We start from the raw sequence: 21291 nt of genomic DNA, 5'->3' as shown, positions 1-21291 counted from the left end.
GACACCTCTCCCAATTATATTTTATTTTAATATTACAACTGGTTTGCCTTTTTCATTTTTGTAGATTTGTGTGTGTGTGCATGCGCGTGTGTCCACACATGTGCTCACATGAGCTTCAGGGGGTTTCCCATTTATTGTAATTATAATAGTCATTGACGTTTTGCATAGAGATGGCATTTTCTGGAAAATACATTTAAAACTGATAATATACTAAGAACTAAATATACTTTTGCTGTTTCGATCAGGTAGAAACAAATAAATATATATGAAAATTTTTTTGATAAATATGTTCTCTTTCAATATTCTCAAATTGTTTTCAGTGAAATATGTTTTTTGAAAGTATATCTTCAGGCTTCCCTTGTAAAAATATAAAAATGACTTATTCATGTTTTGGCCATATTCTAATTGTCACTTTGTTTTTTAAATAAATTTTAAATTTTAGAATGGTTTTTAGATACTTAGAGGAAAATTGTGAAGGAGAGTTTCCATATAACCCACACGCAGTTTTCCCTGTTATCATCATGGTACATTTATTACGATGAATGAACTTCACTTTTTTTTTTTTTAACTTTTTTCAGATTTCCTTAGTTTTACCCTAATGTCCTTTTTCTGTTCCAGGTCCCAGCCTGGATACCATAATTAAATTACATTTAATAGTCATTTCTACCTTTAGGCTCTTCTTGGGTATGACAGTTTCTCAAACTTCCTTTGCTTTTTGATGATCTTGACAGTTTTAAGAAGTACTGGTCAGGTACTTTGTAGAATGGCCCTCACCTGGGATTCGATGTTTTTCTCATGATTGTGGTTTGCCTTTCACTGCATACACTAGGTTATATGGGGAAGTTGCCCTTAATCGTAGTACATGAGGAAGGCAGATTAGGATTTGAAAATATTAGCCATGGATAACCCACACAAAGATAAACATTAATAGCATTCTTTGTTGGCATTGAAACATTGGCTATAGTCTTTATATTCTTTATATTTTATCATTTTACAGAAGAAGCCAGTCCTAATTCTGGCTGAAAAAAGAAGTCTAGGTTAAATGATCTGCTCATGTCCTTTAACAGTTTCTTTTCTAATTGCATCTATCAGGGCAGTTAGCATGGCTTTTAATGTTACTCCTAAGAGCTTTATTTAATCTGTATTGGCCTCTTAATTAGTAATGGGTAATTTTGGGTGAATCGTTAATTGATTAAAATTGTAGAAATTATATGCAAAGCTCTTTTGTCACTGCAGCCTAGAACAGTATAAGATTAAAACAGGACCTGGTTTAGTTACTATTCTAAGATGAATGTGTGAAAAGTATTATTTTAGTAGTTTTGGTTTGTATTCCAGTCTGATGTTGGTTTTAACTCTGCTAAGAATTATTGTCTTTTAACTCACTGAGGTCCTCAATTCTACTCCATTAAGGGCCACTTTTCTGCCAATCAAAAGCAGCATCCCTGAGATTGATTTTTGTTACAGTGGATAGTAATGGCTGCCTAGTGACAACATTTCAAACTCTTTTATGTAAACAGAAAGCAATCAAATAAGTACTAATCCAAGGATTATGTGGACCCAAATCCCATGGCCAGGAGAAGAATCTCTGCAGTGTATGTCCCTGGCTCTTTGCCTTCTGATGGCAAGCACCTCTTCTTCCTGGAAAGCTCTCTTGCTGCTTCTGCTGCCTGTTAGATTGCAGTATGCTAAGACCAAAACACTCCTGCAGCTCCTGAATGGAATTCAAAAAGACACTTACATTTCCATAAATAAATTAGGAATTCAGTGGTTTCTTCGGGCTAATCAGGGCAGGCTGATAAACCTTGCTAGCTGTTTAATAAATGAATTGTGACTGATTACCTATTAATATGGACGCCTCAGGAATTCACCCAGGGGGAAGCAGAGCAGTGAAATAGAGAGGGGCATGGCCCCTTGGGAAATCAGGGCTTCATGTTTGCAGCTTAAATATCTCTGTGAAGTATCAATAAGGAGGTAATTGAATTTTGAACACAAACATGAGCACCGAATGGATGAAAGGGGGAGGGGGGATCTGATCATCTCTTCTCTGCCCCTTCATTCTCCCCTCCCCTTTTCCTTAGAGACCACTCTAGTAAAGATAGATGCTAAATCCATTAAATAAAGATTAGACTCTGTCGTAGTAGAAAATGGCAGCTTAGCTAGATCCCTGGGCAAATTGGGGCCTTTTGCAATACAGAAAATTAAAATATACATTTTTAACAAGTGTGCTGTCTTCCTAGCAATAATGCCAGGCTAGCTTGTGGGGTTTGCTCCTCCTTCAGATGGGCTTTTGTGTGGGCAGATCACTTTCTCTTGTATTAATGCCAATCTTTTCTGTGTTCCTGGAGCAGAAGGGGCTGGGTTTATTTATTTATTTTTAAAGCATCTGTTGAGGCCTTTCCTCTAGCATCCTGCTTACTTGTAATCAGAGGAGTGGGAAGGAGATTAGTGTCCCATGAATTGACGGTAGATAAATGTTCCCTCCCCTGAACTGGTGGGTCCAGAAGAGCCCAATCACTTGTATTTCAGGGATGATTGGAGACTGTACAGCCGAGCACGAAAAGGGCTTACAGACTGAAATAAACATTGATGTTTTAGATGCAATTTTACATGGCTTTATTTCCTCTAGATAAGGTTATTGATTTGCTTTGTCCTCCTATTTTAAGCCAGATAAAGTCATATTAATGTAGAAAAAGAAGAATTGGCTTCATTCGGTTATAGATCATAAAACTCACCCCTTTTTGAGCAATAACAAACAAAAAAAAAGCATCAAGCCTTAAATACTTTTCTTATCTTTATGTCAATACCCAGTATTGGCTTTTTGGACTAGCCCTTGCTTATGTCAATCTGCAGTTCTGATGACTCTTTCCTAAAGCTTCAGGCAGTCAATCAGGTATTAATTGAGCATCTGTTAGTTGTGTGGCATTGTTAGTTGCTGTGTTCAACAGTGAAACAGTCTATCCGCTGCTACCACAGATATTTAAAAAACAAAGCTAATGATGTCATATTTCTGCATATAAAAGTTGTTTGGTTCCTTGGGTCCTACATGATAAAATTCACATTCCTCAGGCCTTCACAAAAGGACTTTCATAACATTGACCTAGCCTGTCTCTTCAGTTTTATCTGGAAAACTTCTGCGTTATCCTTCAAGGCCATTTCAAATCCCACATTCTCCAGGTAGCATCTACCTATTCCTTCAGGCAGAGTTAAATTTTATCACTCAGTGTGGATTCTACACTTGTGGCTCTGAGGAAGAAAAAGTGTACAACTTCTTAGTCTTATTAATAAAGGATTTTGTATATCATTTGCCACATGTTTTTGCAGATGTTCCTGATTCTTTATTTCAACTTCAGAGGTATCTTGATGATCAAATTTTTTGTTGATTTGTCCTTAGGACACTTGCTTTATTTATCATTTAACTTTTTTTGTAGCAATTTTTAATGTTAAGAAGGAAAGAGTCTGTTTGCTGTCCCTATCGCTACTGCTACCTTAAGTTATTTATCTCTACAGAGCAGAAGTCAAACTTATTTAACCTGATGGCCACAGTTCACAAATGGCCCTTAATGATTTTGAATGCTATTTCTCAGAGCCAAATAGCACAAAATTTCAGAATTTTCTAGTCCTTCACACTTTGCAAGTTACATCGCTGTTGTACCCAGATGGTTACAGTTTCCCTCCCAGTTCTCTCTAACCTTTGCTTCCGGCCATTTTCCCAGGCCTCAGAGCTCCTTCCAGCCTTGCCGACGACACAGGTGTGCTGGGCCATGGAAGCAAGTGTTTAAAGGCTCTGTATTCCCAGTGGTTGGATCTTAATTTTTGTATTTTTTATAGCTTATTTAATATTAAGGGATTAATGCAAATAAAATGTTCTCTTTTGGTATTAATAATTTTCACTGTAGATTATATATTTTCATTTAATTATAAGTAACATTTAATACTAGAAATTCAGATGTAGAAAAATCTCACCCAAGTTATGCCTAAAAATTTTTAATGAGATAAAGAATTTCATTGACTTCATCCCTGTAAGAGAACACTCTCTTGGTAACTGTTTCCTAAAGCTTTCCGATGATCTTATCAACCCTCATTCAGTAAAATATCTCTTTCCTGCCTTTGTAAATTCATAATACAGTATCCTTGGAATTAACCTGCAGTGTGATATTGTGTGTGATGTGCCTTTGAGTCAGCTCCAACTCCTGGTAACCCTATGAATGAGTAATGTCCACAATATCCTGTCCTCAACAGCCCTGCTCAGCTCCTGTAGACTCACGCCTGGGGCTTCTTTCACGGAGTCAATCCGTGTTACTCCTGAGGCAGTTACTGGTGTAAGCTTCTCTGTGTGTGGGAGTAATGCTCGAGTGTTTGTCTTGTTTAGGAAGATTCTGTAGCTGTGGTTCCTAACCTAAGAGTCCACGAATCTCCTGAAATTATAAACAAAATTGTATGTGTGTGCATACACATGTATATTTTTCTGCAGAGAGTATCCATGGCTTTTATTAGATTTTTTAAAAGGTCTCTATTATGAGTTGAATTGTATCTCCCTAAAAAAGTTACAATAGAGTCCTAACCCCTGGTACCTCGGGATGTGACCTTATTTGGAGATAGGGTCTTTACAGAGATAATAATCAAGTTAAAAATGATGTCATTAGGGTAGGTCATAATCCAGTATAACTGATGTCCTTAGAAAAAGAGGAAATCTAGACACAGAGACATACATAGAAGAAAGACAATGTGAAAAGACACAGAGAGAAGACAGCCATCTAAAAGTCAAGGAGGAAGGCCTGAAACAGATCCTTCCCTTTGGCCCTGAGAAGGAAACATCTTGCCAACACCTTGATCTCAGACTTCCAGCCTCTAGAACTGTGAGACAATAAGTTTCTGATGTTTAAGACATTCAGTTTGTAGTATTTTGTTATGGCAGCCCCAGCCAACCAATATAATCTCTATCAGTTAGGATGCTTTTGTCTGCAAATTATGGAAAACCCAACTAAAGTGGCTTAAAAGGTAAGGATGTTCCATATAACAAGAAGTCCAGAGATACTTCATTTTCGGGGTTGGTTAAGTCAGTGACTCGACATTATCATCAGAGACCCCTATTCTGTCTTTCTGCTGCGTCACCTTCAGTGTGTAGGATTCCTTTTTTGGTTGGCTTCCATTCTGTTGCAAGATGGCTGCTACAGCTTTTGACATTATATGCTGACAACAATATCCTGAGATACAAAAGGCAATTGTTTTCCCCCTGTGTGTCTTCTTATTAGTGAGAAAAAACCCAGAAGCTCTGAAGCAGGTTTCCCCTCACATGCCATTAGACAGTGTTGGTCTCATTCCTATGCCTATACCAAGTCCCTGTCCAGAGAAATGAGACGCCGTCATTGGTTTAGATGGACCAGTAATGATTCGCCCTCTGAGTCTGGGAAGGGGCCCGGCCTCCACCACATGCAGGATCACTGTCACTGGACAAAGACAGGGCTCTGTTAACGTTTTCCCCCGCCCTTACCTGGCATTATGGTTACTTGTTATGGCATCTGCTTTGTTCACACACACAGGTGCCTGGAGGGGCAGGTGAGGATGGGCAAGGCCAGACAACTTCTGGGTTTAGGCAGTCTCTTCTTTAAGGCCTTATGATAGCTTTATAAAAGTTCAGTTTGGCAGCTGGCGTTACTGCTGCTTTTGCTTCTTCTGTTTTGTTTCTGCCTCTGTGTATTTGTCAATGTACAAATCTACATGGAAAGGAAATTCTGGCATTAACTTAAGCTGCTATATGATGTAGCTGTGCAAAAGATTATTTATAGACCCAAATACTCTTCTCTCTACGGGTCTATAATCTGAAAGGAATTAGTTTATAGACTGAAAGGAATTAAGTCCCCTGAGGTGGCTGCTGTCCTTAGTTAGCCCAGATAAAAACCTTTGATTATTCCCTGTCAACTTTATGTGGTCCCACGTGCATATGGAGGTTTTAGGATCACTAGGTGAAAATTACTTTTTATATTAATTATTCATACTAAAGAGAGTTTGTTTACCTTTTGTACTTCTTTCTCATTTTTCTAAATCTTGTATACTTTAGACCATACTAGTTTTCACAAAACCCTTCTAGTTAATGTCTACTAAACATTAACTTACTCTTTACTTTTCTAATCACTAATGGAAAACTGGATTATAACCAGTGTAATACTCTGTGGACATTCTAACAGACACCTTTCTCAATGTGATTTAGGGCAGTTTATAATCACTACTTGTGGTCTTGAAGCTAGTTTTCAATTCATGAGACTCATATATCCTGGCTAGTTTTAATTAATTTTGCAAGGAAGATGCCAGGAGAAGCAGAATTAAATGCTTTTTTATAATCAGGTTCTTTCATCTATTGGGTTCTTGTCAGCCACTAATCTTGTAATTTTATCGCAACAAAATCCGGAAGTTTCTTTGATATAGTTTGTTCTTTATTCTTGTTCTTCAGCGTTTAGTACTCGTGGTTTGGATAACCTTCTATTTATGGTGGTCTTAATCAGAATCGACATTTTGGGGGAATGTCTCTAGATTTATAATAGTAATTGCCAGAATTCATTTTTAACAATAGGATTTAGGGACGGGCTTTACTTAGTATCACATGTTCCATTTAGTTGGTCTTTTTGTTTGATTGTATCTACCAGAGTACAGTCAGGAGTAATACGAACAGGGAAAGTTTTAAATAAAGAATTGTTAACTAGATGAAAGGTGGATAACTTCTAAAAAGGTAAAAGAAGACTCCAAAGTGTGCCGAGGTAGCAATTACAGAAAGCCACTACCCCCAGGGCTGAAGGAAAGTACATCATAGAGGAACCTAGAAACTTAGAAGCAGTCTCACAAGGCTGAGTGAGATTCAGACCTCTGAAGAGAGGACAGGACTGTCACAGGAACATACTACCCAGTGCCAGAGAGTACTCTGCCGGTGAATTGCAGGAGCAGCCACATGTCTGGAGGGAAGAATCTTAGCCAGAGGGAGTCCCTCCACTGAACTCTCAGGGCCACCACCTTTGCCAAGGTGAACGTTCTGGGACCCCTGCATGCCAACATGCATGTCGCTGTGCAGAAAAACCACACACTGTAAGAAGGACATTCTTTCTTCCTGCTTCAGCCTTGCAGTCTCCCACCAGTGCTCTCTCTACTGGCAAGCTTAACACTGAGCAGGCTGACAGAGGAGAAATGTAGCCTCCTGCGAGGTCCAGCTCTACTGCCACAAAGCAGGGCAGAGAAGGGTGAGTTTAGGAGCTGAGAGGCAATAAACGAATAACTGACACAGTGAGTAAAAGCTTTGTGTGATGTTAAATCTCACAAATTAAACAATTTTGTTTTGCATCATGAATACTTTTTGTTTTGTTTTGCTTTTTAAAAAACATTTATTGTTCTCAGAACTGTTACTATTCTCTTCTTTATTTAAAAATGTTCACCTGTAACATTTACAATTGGCTGGGTAGCATTCACTACCTAGACAGTGCCATCTGAGCCAGTGATTTAATTTAGCTGTAAATGTCCCTCAAAATTGGCTACTTTTCACAAAGGGGTTTGATAAATATTAATCAATAGGTTTTAACAAATTTTCAAAATTAAAAAGAAATCTGATAGTAATTGGAAGACAAAGCATGAATGTGAATAGAAGATGGCTCTTCTAACCTCTTAACCACATTAAATTCTCCTAATTTGCTTTACAACTAGTCCTCTCTTCTAATCCTTTTGTTTTTCTTGAACTGTTATTATTCTCTTCCAATTTTTTAGCCACATTGAGTCCTCCTCTTCCTGACTTCCTTTAGCACCCAATCGTTATTTATGCTTGTCTTCTCAACTAAATTAAAAATTATAAGGCCCTTGTTGTCAGGGACCATATTACTTTTGTGTTTTATAAAACAGTATTGTGCAAATGCCTGTTGTGTCTTTGTATATTTACAGAATAAAAAATGGAAACAGCCTCCAGGGCACTCAGAGAACAGATGGGTATTTACCCATTATTTTTTCCATTGCTACTTTTTCAGAAGCTGCCCACTGTGTCTTGATATCTGAAACTGTATAAATAACATTAGGAATGTAAAGACAAAACCTAGGTGGGAGTGGGGAGGATGACAAGACAGAATTATGGAGAAAGCTAGAAGCATCTATAGTGAAAAACAAATATGGGGAGAGAGTGCTTCCAGGTTAATGATCGTTTTAATGCACATGTATGCTTTCCCAAACACTATTAAAACAAGTTTTTAAAAAAGATATGCGCCTTCATTTCAAGGAGAGAACAGGAAAGAGGACAACAGCAAAATTTTGGACACTAGAAAGCATATAAACTTAACAAACCTAAGAAAATTAGTCTTAAAGTGAGGAAAGCCAAGAACCAAGCCAGTTCACACCTCAACAATACTCCAAAGGCTGAAGATTGGTACCAGGTAGAACATGGAGATGGTTTAATCAAGAAAGATTAATTAAAGTCTGTTTCAGAAGGAGCCAGATGCCTAGATCACCTGCTTTATTATACCTCACAAAAGAATAGAACTTTCTTCTCTAGAGAGGGTACAACAAAGTGATTCCTCAATGGGTGGGTACAGGACCAACCTATGACGGAGGTGCAATACTGAAAATATAGTGAAATTATGCAGACCATGCTGAGACTACATCTCCCTGCACAGCCAGGCCTTCACCCTCCAGTCAGGAGTGTGGAAGAGACTTCTCTGCGGGGATCCGACCAGCCCAAGAAGAATGAAGGCACTGCAGAATAAAGGAAGTTCTACAACTACCCAGCCTGGTCATACTGCAGTGAAGCTCACAATTGACAAGCCCAACTCCTACACTCAGACTTTTCAAGCAATTTTTAGTTCCCTATTTGTATATGTAAAAAGAAAACCGAACGATTATCAGTGCTTAAGAAAGGTCCCTAACATGAAAAATAAAGACTGAAGGCAACAAATGGAAAGAAATCAACTCAGAAAACAGACTATGCAAAACTCTCATTCATATTCTCAGAGAGATAAGATATTGCAGATGTAGTAAGAACAGGATGCTATATAAAAGCGGAATACACACAGAACAGGAAAAGGCTCATGGAAATTAACAATATGATAGAATCAAAAACTCAGTGAAAGCTTTCAGAGTTGAAGTTAAAGAAATCTCCCAAAACGTAGAGCAAAAAAATATGAACAAAAGAGAAAAGAGAACCAATCTATGAAAGCCAAACCTCTGAATAATAGGAGTTCCAGAAAAAGGAAAAAAGGAAAAGAAATCATTAACAAAATACTTCAAGAAAACTTTCCAAAATTGAAGGACATAAATTTCCAGTCTGAAAGGTCTTACCAGGTACCAGCAAAATAGATAAAAATGGCACATCATTATTGAAATTTCAGAACTCTGGAGAAAAAAAGAAGATTCTGGAAGCTTCCAGAGAAAACAGACAAAAAAGAAGTTTTATACAAAGGATGGGAATCACAGTGTCTTTAACATTGGAGACTATTAGAACAAAGCCTTCAAAATTCTGAATTTTTTTCAACCTAGAATGCCAAATCAAGTGAAAAGATGAAATAAAGACATTTTTAGACATGAAAGGTCTCAAAAAATTGACCTTCTTTAAACTAAGGAACTATGGGAAGTCATGCACCGCTCAAATGAGGAAATAAGCCAAGAAAGAAAGTGGTATAGGATACGGAAAACTAAATAATTTTTAATAGGAAAATAGATGGAAACCAAAATAGGAAATGTATATGACTAGGCCAAAAATAAAAGATGTCTGCCTTCCTATGTTTATGAAAAGGAAGCTAATTATTTTGAATTAAAATGTGATTGCTTACATATTGTCAGTTTTTGTGTTATTAAATCTACATGCCCAAACTTAAGTAATTCACATTTTCTGGTTGGGAAGCGGCTATATTTCCACCCCATGATGAGAAATAGAACCTAAAACTCAAACCCTTAGCGGTATCTTGGTGACATGATTTGATTAAGGAATTTCACTCCTTCCCATCTCATCTTTCTTCCCTTGATGTAAGTGGTACTTTTCTCAGTACTTAGTTGGAAAGCAATTCAGTAGGGGGGAAAATTAGATGCTATGTTAATTTTCATTATTGGGGACTTCTAAATACTGACTTCTGGTAACTGGTAGGTTTTGGTGCATGGAATTTTACTTTTTAACATGACATTGAACTGTACATTTAACACTGGGGAGAGTAGTATTGATGGATCCTTTTTCTGCCAGTCCCGAGTGGCTGTCAGGAGAGCAGGTGTTGGTGGGATGGCTCATGCATTCAGGAGTCATAGTGCAAATCTGATCAAGGCGTGTATTCCCAAAACCACTCAGGCTAGTGTCTCTCATGGGGAAGAAGCCAACATTGGCCTCCTATGCTTTTTTTTTTTTCTTAAGAAAAAAAAAAAAGAAAGGAAGGAAAACTAATTATCAACCTACAGCAAATGTCACTCAACTTAAATCCCTGAAGGATAAAGGCATAGGTGACAAATGTTTCTGGAGAGAGGGTTGAGCTGTCACTTGTCTTTTTAATGGATCGTCTGTGTTTGACTATAGAATCACATGCTGTTTCTCCTTATCGTGAGTTTCATCTGAAATACAGAATATCTACAAGCACAAAAAAAATTTTGCAGTTTCTATAAACCCCTTGTGTCTGAACAGAATCCTAGTGTCAAGGAAGATGATAATGGGTTTTATTGCTCTTAAAGTATTCAGGGACAGCTGTCTGTTATTGACTTAGTTGTCCCTAATATTTCATATTTTTCCTTACTTTTGATTGGACTCGTTACATCCCATTTGATCTACATTGACTAACCATGGGCTAATCTCTTGTTCTGGGGGACAGTTGGGAACAATGGGAAGAAGTTAGAGATTTGTTTTGTTTTCGTTTTATTTTTGCTACAGTATGAAGGAAGAACTTTCTAAATGTCCAGAAATTTAAAGGACTCTTGAAAAGTACCAGGTTTCCCATCTTTCACTAGCTCTGGAATGTTACCAGATGCTATTTGGAATTAGATGAGAGATTAGATTAAGTATTCTCAAATATTCTTTTCAACTGTAAGAATTAAGGATTCTTTTTTTTTTTTTTTTGCTTTGAACAGAAAATCTACAAAATAAACAGCTAGTCACCATGTTGAATTACTCCATTTTTTTCTGTTTATTCCTAACCTTATAGTTCTCTCTATTGTAATAGCTAAAATTAAAGACAGACAATAGCAAGTGTTGGGGAGTATATGGAACAGTTGGAACTTATACATTCCTGATGGGAATGTAAAATGGTACAGCCACTTTGGAAAAGTCTGGCAATTTATTATAATGTTAGGTAGATTTACCATAGAGCCTAGCAATTCCACTCCTAATTTATTTTTCACTCAAGACAAATGAAAAGTCATGTCTGCACATGGACTGTACAAAGTTCATGACAGTTTTATTCATAATAACCATCAGGTGGAAAAATCCCAAAGGTCTATCAACCAGTGAATGAATAAACAATTTTTGGTATATCCATACAATAAAATACCACTCAGCATTAAAAAGAAACAAACTGCTGATACATGTGGTAATATGGATGGATATAAAAAATTATATACTGAAGACTGCATGCTATGATTTTATTCATATGAAAGTCTGAAAAAGGAAAATTCATTGTGTAGTGATAGATCAGTGGTTGCCTAGGACTACGGCGATAATTGGTATTGATTACAAAAGGGCACAAGAGAACAACTTGGCAGTTGATGGAAATATTCTATATCTTGATTGTGATGGCAGTTATACAATTTTAAACACTTGTGAAAACTCATCAAACTGTGATTAAAAACGGGTCCAATTTATTGTATGTAAGTTATATATCAAGAAAGTTGCTTTCAAAGAATGAATTGAGGTTTAGTTTAGATTTTAGCGGGGAGGATTTGGAGTTTTGTGGGGAAGTACCACACATTTACTAAAGGGACACATTTCATAGAAACAGTACTGAATACACATATCTTTCTGTTATCTTTAATGTGTTTCTGAAAAATTCTGCCATTAAATGAAAAATATTTTTATTAATTTTAGTAAGAAAAACTATATGCATTCCTTCCCTTTAGTAAGAAAAACTATATGCATTCCAACCTAAGATACCCCAAAAAATTTCCTAGGTAGAAAAGTATATCAACCAAACAATGAGAACAAATTTAAGTAATAAATAAGAATTCAGAAGTAAATAAATACAGATTGTATAACAAATATAATGTCATGAAGCTTTATTGTGTTTACCAAAGGAAGAAGAGAAGATTTGAGAGTGGGTGGTAGTTGTGGAGATGGAATGTGAGAGTCATTCTTTGAAAGGTGCATTCTTCCTGCTGTGGTATTTTTCTCAATTAATTTTTCAGTCCTTTGGGGGCTCAAATTATCTTACATTCAAATTGCACTTAAAAATAAAGTCATGGTATAAACAAGAGAACACTTTAAATCACCTGGACATAGTGCAAGCTCAAAGTGATTAAAGAATTATAGATGAGGTTGCCCCTTCATCTCTCTTGCTTGGCATAACTACACAAAGCAAATGTTTGGGGTTTCTTTAAACACAGCACACAATACCAATTTGGTCCATGTGATGTTCTCTTACTGAGGAATGATAGTGTTAAATAGAATGTGCCAGTGTTTAAATAGCACTTTTTATGAAACCATTTTATAAAAACAAAAATCTATTGTATTTTATACACCAGAAACAATTACAATATAACATGTTTTAAAAAGATAATTTTCCCAGTTGTAACAGGAATTTAAGATTCTTAAGGGTTTTATCTACCAAAATTTTGTAAAGTAGCGAACAGTCATTATGTGAATAATGACTACATTTACAATAGGCATGAAAATTGGAAAGTGAATTTAGGCCAATATTCTCATATATCTTTCTTTTTAATTCTTAAAACAAACTTAAATCTCTTGGGAAATTTATGCCTAGAATGTCTGGACTACTGAATGCTGTTTCCTCTCCCTGGAAAACTACGTTCATTTCCCTAACCCTTTTTCTGTGCTCCTGTGCATTCCTCTGTTACAGTCAGTATGGAATAAGTGATGTTTATATCTCTAGTCTTTGAACTCCTTGAGGTCAGGGACTATGGGGAAATAACTGTAGCAAAGTAGTTAAGAGGACAGGCTCTTGAATTAAGGCTGCCTAAGTTCTAATCCTGCCTCTACCACTTATTAGCTGTATAAACTTGAGCAAGTTATATAACCTCTGTGCACCTCATTTGTCAATGGGAATGATAAATGGTACCAGTTTTATAGGGTTGTGAGGATTTTATCTTATTTTTTATTTTATTTTATTTATTTTATTTTTTATTTTATTTTATCTATTTTTTTTACAGCACCTGGTATTCCTAGGTGGTCTCCCATCCAAATACTAACCAGGCCCGACCCTGCTTAGCTTCCAAGATCAGATGAGATTGGGCATGTTCTGAGTGGCATGGCCATAGATTGAGGATTTTAAATAATAACACGTGTTAAGTGCCTTGAATAGTACCCAACATACTACTAAGAAATATTAGTGATTGTGGTTTTAGCCTTTCAGCAGCACAAACTCTCCACTCTAAGTTTTGAACAATGTGTAATAAACATGTTAACATTACATGATGCCAGTCAGGTGGAATCTAAGACTAAGCAGGTTTTTATTTGATGTGTAGAGCAAGGTACAATTTGTTCTGAGTAAGAAGTAAGAAGCATAATGTCAAGTTAGCACCAGGAAAGATGGCACTTGTTAGAACAACTGAGAACTGTGCCTCACAAATATATTAAGAATGTAAGAATGCATTCACATCAGAAAATGATTCTCCTCAGCCACACAGGACTAAAAGGCCAGCAAATAACTAGTTTGACGATTATGGAGGCTCTTATGGAGTCTGAGGAATTATATCATAGGAATAACTGTGTTAACTTGTGTAGTGATTTTCTGAATCTTTTAATCTTTTCAAATTGTGAAGGCCAAAAGGTGAACATTACCAACCCTATATGAAGTTATATTTAATGAATATATATTGAATGAACCAATTAAAAAAAAAGAAACTCAGTTTTATTCTTGGTATCTTCAGAGCATTGCACAATAATGAGCACATATGGAAAGTCTACAATTAAATGCTTTTGTTTAAATGAAGTTATCTACATTGCTCATGATCTGAGTTAGGATTGCTAATTCAGTTATTACATCTAACTAATTATTTACATGTACTTTCATAGCAACCTAAATCTTTCAGTTTATGGATTTTGATATGTTTAAATATATAGATATGTTAAGTGATTTTGCATTTAATGCATTTGCATTAATCTAATCTACTTATATGAAATCTAATTGCATTCTGACTTCCCGGGATGAACATTTAGTCGTTAAACAAAAGGAGCATTTTCAAATAATTATTCATAGTGTCTAAGTACTCTAAGTACTGCACTTATTTTAATTCCAAATATAGTATCTTTGCTTTCTAAAAGTGCATCATAAATACAAATTCTAATGATATCTGAATTGAAACAAATTGAATTTATGAAGTATATTTTCTCTTGAAGTATATGAAAGTAATGTCCCAGTGCCCAGATTTTTTTTCAGACAGTTCTTTAGCAAGATCAAAGCTAAAAGGAAAGGGCTAAAAGGGATAGAGGTAAAGAACTGGATGCCTGTGGTTTCAGTGGAGAAACTCAGGTTCTTTTGCCTCGGATCTTCCTTGTGTGTGTGAAGTCTCTTTATCAAGGGTTTCACTGAGCCGAAGGGGCTTATTATATTTCCGCGTGTAATCTTTACACAATTCTACACGTCACCCATTTTTATAAAAGCAGCTGTATTGAGATATTTTTCACATACCATAAAATTCATCTGTTTAAAGTATGCAGATCAATGAGTTGTTAGTATATTCATATAACTGTGCAACCATTATGACAATTTAATTTTGGAATATTTCCATCACTCCAAGAGGAAACCCCATGCCCATTAGCTGTCACTCCCATTCCCCCGATTCCACTCTTCCTCCGCAGCCAGCCCTAAGTAATCACTAACCTACTTTCTGTCTTTATGGATTTCATTCCTTTTTATTGCCAAATAATATTTCACTTTACGGCTATACCACGTTTTTCATCAGTTGATGGACATTTGGATATTTCCACTTTTTGGCTGATATGAGAAGGCTGCTATGAACATTTGTGTACAAGTTTTTGTGTCGTCACCATTTTATGCTTTGTTTTGATGTGAGGATGTGTTTCTATATTATAAGATTTGCATTATAATCCCCTGGATGTAGTTTTAACTTATTTTGAGTATAACGTATATCATCCAATGATCTAATATATTTTGCTAAACTACTAGGTAACTCAATGAATTATTAGTCTCTCCTTTGTCTTTTTGAGTCACTTAGAAACTGACCAGGTAAGCCCAAACACAGCCATTTTTGCTTTCATCACTCTCAGTGTCAGATTCTATTTCAAAAGACTCTAGAGTTTAATATTTCATATCAGGAGCAAGAATGGAGAAGAATGGTTTATGGTGGCTCTATTTACAGTTGGTTGGCTATCTTGGGGCATGAAAAGCTGAATGACAACAGTAGGTCATATCCTGTTTTGTTATTTTTAATCTCAGTCATATATTCTTGTTTTTACTTAGAGTGAAACTTTGAAAGAAAGAATCTATACACTTGGAATGCTGAACAGCTTCCGGCATACAGAAATTAATTTCTGTATTGACATTAACCTCAAAGACACATCATTGATTGTACAAATGAAGTGAGTGTACTCAGTAACTCAGGTTGAACTTGGGCAATCATTAAGGAAGTAGTTCAAGGAATATGATTAATGATGGGGATATTTAAGTGTGTTACTCACGTTGTCTTCTGGCCTAAGACTCAATTCTGGATTTGGGGGGTTTGTTTATTAGAAATAGGACCCCTTAATCAAATCGGACCTAGATTACTAGGGACATAATAAGTAGTCTTTATTAAAATAAACTTTTTAGCAAATTATGAGAACAAGCTTTTATGGTTTTTCTACCTTCAAAAAAAATGCACTTTTTTCAAGGTGTGTTTGGTTACAGGAATATTAGTTTATTGGAATTAACATAAATATAGAGGAAAAACTGATTTAAGATTTGGCTTTTTCATGGAATTAGGTCAGGTTGATCTTACACGCACAAGGATTTTTTTAGTTCATTAAGATAACATCCTCCAGCCAGGACTTTAGACATCATTTATTTCTTTCAAATAAAAAAAATTAAAGCATATAAATAAAGCTTTTTAAATAAAAGCATGGTAGATGTCTCCATTTTTTTATGTCTTGTAAAAACTTTCTTGAGAAGAAACTAAACTTAGGAGCAAGTCGCTTGACTTAACTGTGATTTTGTTATTGACTATCACAGCTTTTTGCTTAACAAAATATGATGACAAGTAGTTATAATTGGCTTAGTTTTTGCCAAATTTTGGATAAGCCAAATTCATTATTTGTGGTTTAATTTCTTAAAAGCAGGGCTATGTCTTATAGTACTACTTTGGTATCCACAAGAAATCCCAAACCGTGCTGGGAATGAAGTGGGTACGTAAGGCTTATTTAAAGATATGTTTCATAATGTTCACTTGCATTTTACACTAGTGGCCTAGTGGAAAGCTTTTAAAAAGGAGCTATCCTTAGCTTGTCTGGGTGTTCCTATATAGTAAATTCCTAAAGGCTTGGTTTAAATATCACCCCTTTTCTAAAACTTTTCTTATAGATCCAACCCAAACCTTCAGAATTAATTATCCCCATTTCTGTCCCCATAATGTATAGTATACTTATAGCTTTGATGACATTGTTTGATTATTATTTGTTTTCCAATTCCCTGCCAATATTCTCAAGGTTAAGGATTGTATTGTAACCTAACACTAAGCACAATGCATGGCAAAAATTCTAATCCTTTGGCTGAATGTTTTAATTTCTCTCTTCGTTACTCAATATTTTCTAAAAGTCTTTCCTCTACATTTAGCTTTATGGTAAGAAATATACTTTATGATCATAATTTTAGTAAAATGAAATCCTGCCTCCTCTTGTAGTAATGAATTAGAACTGCGGAGAACTGGAAACAAAAATCAAAGCGCCTGGATAGCATAGGTAGTGGTTCTCAAACTTTAGCATGCATTAGAATCACCTAAAGGTCTTGTTAAAACATGGATTCTTGGGCCAAACCTCTGGAGTTTCTGATTCAGTAGATCTGGGATGAGGGCTTAAGAATGTATAGGTCTAACGTTTTCCCAAAGTGATACTGATGAGGTTGGTCCAGGACCACATTTTGAGAACCACTGATACAGGTTTTAAATTTTTTTAATTCTAACTAACCCACCTGAAAGACCTCTGGTATATTGAAATAGGAGGTATTAGTGATCTCCTCACCTGGCCTTCTCTTTAAGGTTTTGGGGGGAAAAGTACTCCATAATTGCAAAGCTCTCTATAGGTATCTACACAGAGCAAAATTAAACAGTTGGCGACAAACTTTAGTGCCCAAAAGAGGGGAGAGGGATTTTCTAAGGAAGATCGTTTGATCTCTTTTGGTGTCTCATCATCTGAAATAAGAGTATATAATCGTCACGTAGTAAAAACTTGATGACTAGCTAAAGAAACCAGATTAGAACTCTAACCTTCTGATTTTGAGGCCAGTGGTGTGGCATCTATAAAATACTTCTTTCAGTTTTACTTCTGTATTGGTTTGAATGCAAATAAAAATATTTAAAAGATAGGAATTATTAAGCATTAGAGTAAATGTTTATATAGTATCTAATTAACCAGATTTCCCTCTCTATATTATATTTAGCCATATTGATTACCCATAAATTGTTTTTAAGATCCTTAATTATGGTTTGCACTATCAATTAAGGAGTGTTTTTTCATTCAGTTCATGTTTATTGTATGTTAACTATGTACAGGGTAAGCTCTGGAATTTCAATGAAGCAGAATATTACACACAATATGATATAATTTTCTGGAGGATTTTTTGTGTTCCAATTATTTTAAATTACTAAATTATGAATGTTGTAAATAAGATTTTTAGAAACATCAAAACTAGATATTCTGAAAAAAACAGAAGATTAACTAGCTGTTATTTCTAATGACAAGGAAAATAATCACTACCACATGACTTTCTAAGTAGACACGTCATACAATCTAGTTCTTACCTGATGGTGATGTGCTTTTAAAAGAAATTCATAATCAAGTAAAGACAGTAATTGTTGTACCTTTGTACTACTACTACATGATTTTAGAGGAAAATGATTTTTAAAATTAAGGTTTACTGGATAGCTACTATATATTGTACATTTTTTGCAAGTCCATAAAGGAAATTTTTATTAAAAATCTCTTCCATTGATTAATTTTTAGTCTGGTCAGGTTGAGAACATGAACCATACATATGTGAAACCACAGTGCAAACAATTAAAAATCAAATTATCAACTAGAACAAGTTATTTGTTTTAAATTGGGTAAATCAGCATCTATGAAGTAAAAGAGTGACCACGGTGAAGTAGGATTATTGAGGTTATTATTTATATACACAGTTGTTGATAGTGTGGGGGCAAACTAGTTGGAATTTAGCTGGACTAGTGAAAGTTTAGATTAAGCTATTCCTTTTTGTAACTTGTTAGCTATTGTATTATCCTAGACCTTAAAGTTAGTTTTGCTACCGACCTCCAAAGCTTTTTGAGATTCAATAAATGAGTAGCCAAGAACTCATTCTCTCTACCTCCCAGAAAATTTCATAAGAGCAAAATATTGAGCCAGGGAGCTTCCGTTATAAGCTGTTTTATGGATAAATTGAAAGCTGATTTGTCAGTATGGTTTCTTAAATAATTAAGAGAGAAAGTCTGGAAGGCAGCAGCTCCTTATTATTAGGCTTAACTTGGGTTAGATTTGGTAGACTTTAAAAATATATATAATCTGCTTTTGATTGGTCATGTGTAATTTGTTTCTCACCCAAAGAATTTAACGATGGACATAAACATTGGTGACGTGAAAAGTCACCCCCTTTCTAAGGCTTTTCCTGTCCATCCATTTCCAAGGCCTCTGTTCCCTGGCCTACTCTTCATTGTATTATGATGTGTACTGATAATGAGAAAAGGCTGTACTTCCAGAGAAACATTTGGTGAATTTTCTTTTTATTATGGAAATTTTTCAAACATAAACTAGAGAGAATGCTATAATGAACACCACATACGCAGCCCCAACTTCAATAATTGTCATCTTTCTGCCATTCTTGTTTCATGCCCATCCTCTTGTATCACACTTTTTGTTGTAGTTGTGTTATTGGCCTGAGTATTTTAAAACAAATCAGTACCATTTCATTCATAAATACTTGAGTGTATCTCTAACCAAGAAGGCCCTAAAAAAATAAAAACATTATTACACAAAATAAAATAAAATTTGTTAATAATATCTAACAGTCTATGTCCAATTTGGCTCAATATTGTGTTTTTTGCAATTTGTTTGTATGGATCAGTATCCAGACAAGGTCTACACATTACATTTGGTTGACATGAATTTTCAGTCTCTGTGTTTTCTATAACCACACTCCCTACTTCCTCCAGGTTATTTTCTCCATGCCATTTAATTATTGAAGAAACTCATGTGTTTGTCCTATAGCATTTCCCACATTTTAGATTTGCATGATTTTATCCCAGTGGTAACAGTCCACATTTTCCTCTTTCCCAAAAAATTCTTGTAATCTGATAGAGTTAGAGAATAAATTGGGTTAGAATTCAGCCTTTTGGTAAGAATGTGTTTTAAGTAGTACTATGTATTTATTTGCTCTTGCTTCACATTAAGAAGCATATGGCTGACCTCTGTCAGTTTCAGTGAAGATCAGTGGGTTTAGGTGGCATCTGTCTTTCCTTTTTATAACAATAATGATATATTTTTTTTTAACAAATCAGTAACTGTTTGGTTTCCCTGAAATACAATCCAAAGAGGAAAGGCAAGAAAAATGCTAGATTTCCCCGCCTTTTATTTGTCAATTTTCAGAACATGAAATGAGTTGAAGTGACTGAAGGCTTTAAAAATGTTAGAGATGTTTATATATGATGTGTTTCAATCTACTATAATCATTATTCTTTTTGACGCTCAAAACTGCCCCACCTTTAGTTGGCAGATGCCCCTTCAGGTTGACTGCTGTGTCATTTGACATGACTCTAGTCATCTTCGGTAACTTCCTTGCTTTCAGCATGTCAGGAGATCCTTGGTTCATTTACTCCTTCAGACTTGAAACTTCATCCACTTCTCTAAGGAACCCTAGTTCCTCTTTGTAGAAATCTAAGTACTAATAGTGGTGATTAGTACTGGACTGTCATTGCTTCTAGGCCTTTTCCATGGATAGGGGTGGTAAATAAGTTTGTTTTTTCAAAGAAAGGAAGAAATTGTCTTCCTACCAATGTGCCCATTTCAAATTAAAGATCTTAAAGCATTTCTGTTTAATGTATTTGATTTTATAATACCTCTTTTCTCTTATGCTGAAAGTCTTGGTTCCTAATAACTATCATTATTTATTTGCTTTAACCCACAATAAAACTAGCATCAAAAGCTAATTACATGTAACTACAAGACTGCTGGATGCAGATCAGGATTTCTCTGTGCTTCTTTTATATTCTTAAGATTCATACTTGTAGGGCTATATAGTCAGAATATGCCTTTTAAAATTATTTACACTTCGTACTGTGTGGTTATGCCAGATTTTATAGATTTGAGTTATTTGCAGTTTATTTCAATTTTTAGAGATTACTTTTTTCTATTTAACGAATTTCGGTTTTTAGTACATAAAATATGTATATGGGGTCCCAAAGTAAAACATATAAAGTAAGGTACGTTCAAAGTGTCTACCCTCTACCTCTATTCCTTCCCCTTCTTTTCCTTCTCCTAGGTCACCATCTTTGTTAGTAAAAACTAATGCTAAACTTTATCCTTCCATTGTTTCTTTTTAAAATGTGAGTAAATATACATACGTATTTCCTCCTTGCCCTCATTCTCCATATAAGGTAATATACTATACATAATCTTTTGCAACTTAGTATTTTTTGGAGATTTCTCCATAGCAGTTATAAGCATCTTCATTCTCTTTATAGCTGAATAGTACTCCATAATGTTATACCAGTCCCCTCTCTCTTGTTGGATATTTGGGTTATTTTCCAGTCTTCGCTTATTACAAATAGTGCTGAAATGAAAGGGTATGTGAATACCCTATTTGATATTTTTGCTGGTATCTCTTTGGGAAAACTTCCTAGAAGTGGAATTGCTGGGTAAAATACATATGTAATTTTACTAGAACAAAAATCTCTAATGCACAGTGTTCCAGTAAGAATTGAAAAGGA

The 21291-nt window shown here is 35.3% G+C and overlaps 1 protein-coding gene and 1 pseudogene across 4 annotated transcripts in view; one reads left to right on the top strand and one right to left on the bottom strand.

Annotated features, from left to right (window-relative positions):
* LIN52 (lin-52 DREAM MuvB core complex component) overlaps nt 1-21291 on the top strand; it is a 75460-nt gene that overhangs the window by 42585 nt on the left and 11584 nt on the right. The gene's annotated exons all lie outside the window — the stretch shown is intronic.
* Nucleotides 13303-13421, bottom strand: LOC111746130 (annotated as a pseudogene).

The sequence above is a fragment of the Pteropus vampyrus genome, unplaced genomic scaffold (genome assembly GCF_000151845.1).
Source record: "Pteropus vampyrus isolate Shadow unplaced genomic scaffold, Pvam_2.0 Scaffold177, whole genome shotgun sequence".
Lineage (NCBI taxonomy): Eukaryota > Metazoa > Chordata > Mammalia > Chiroptera > Pteropodidae > Pteropus > Pteropus vampyrus.
This window is presented reverse-complemented; position numbering and strand designations above follow the sequence as displayed.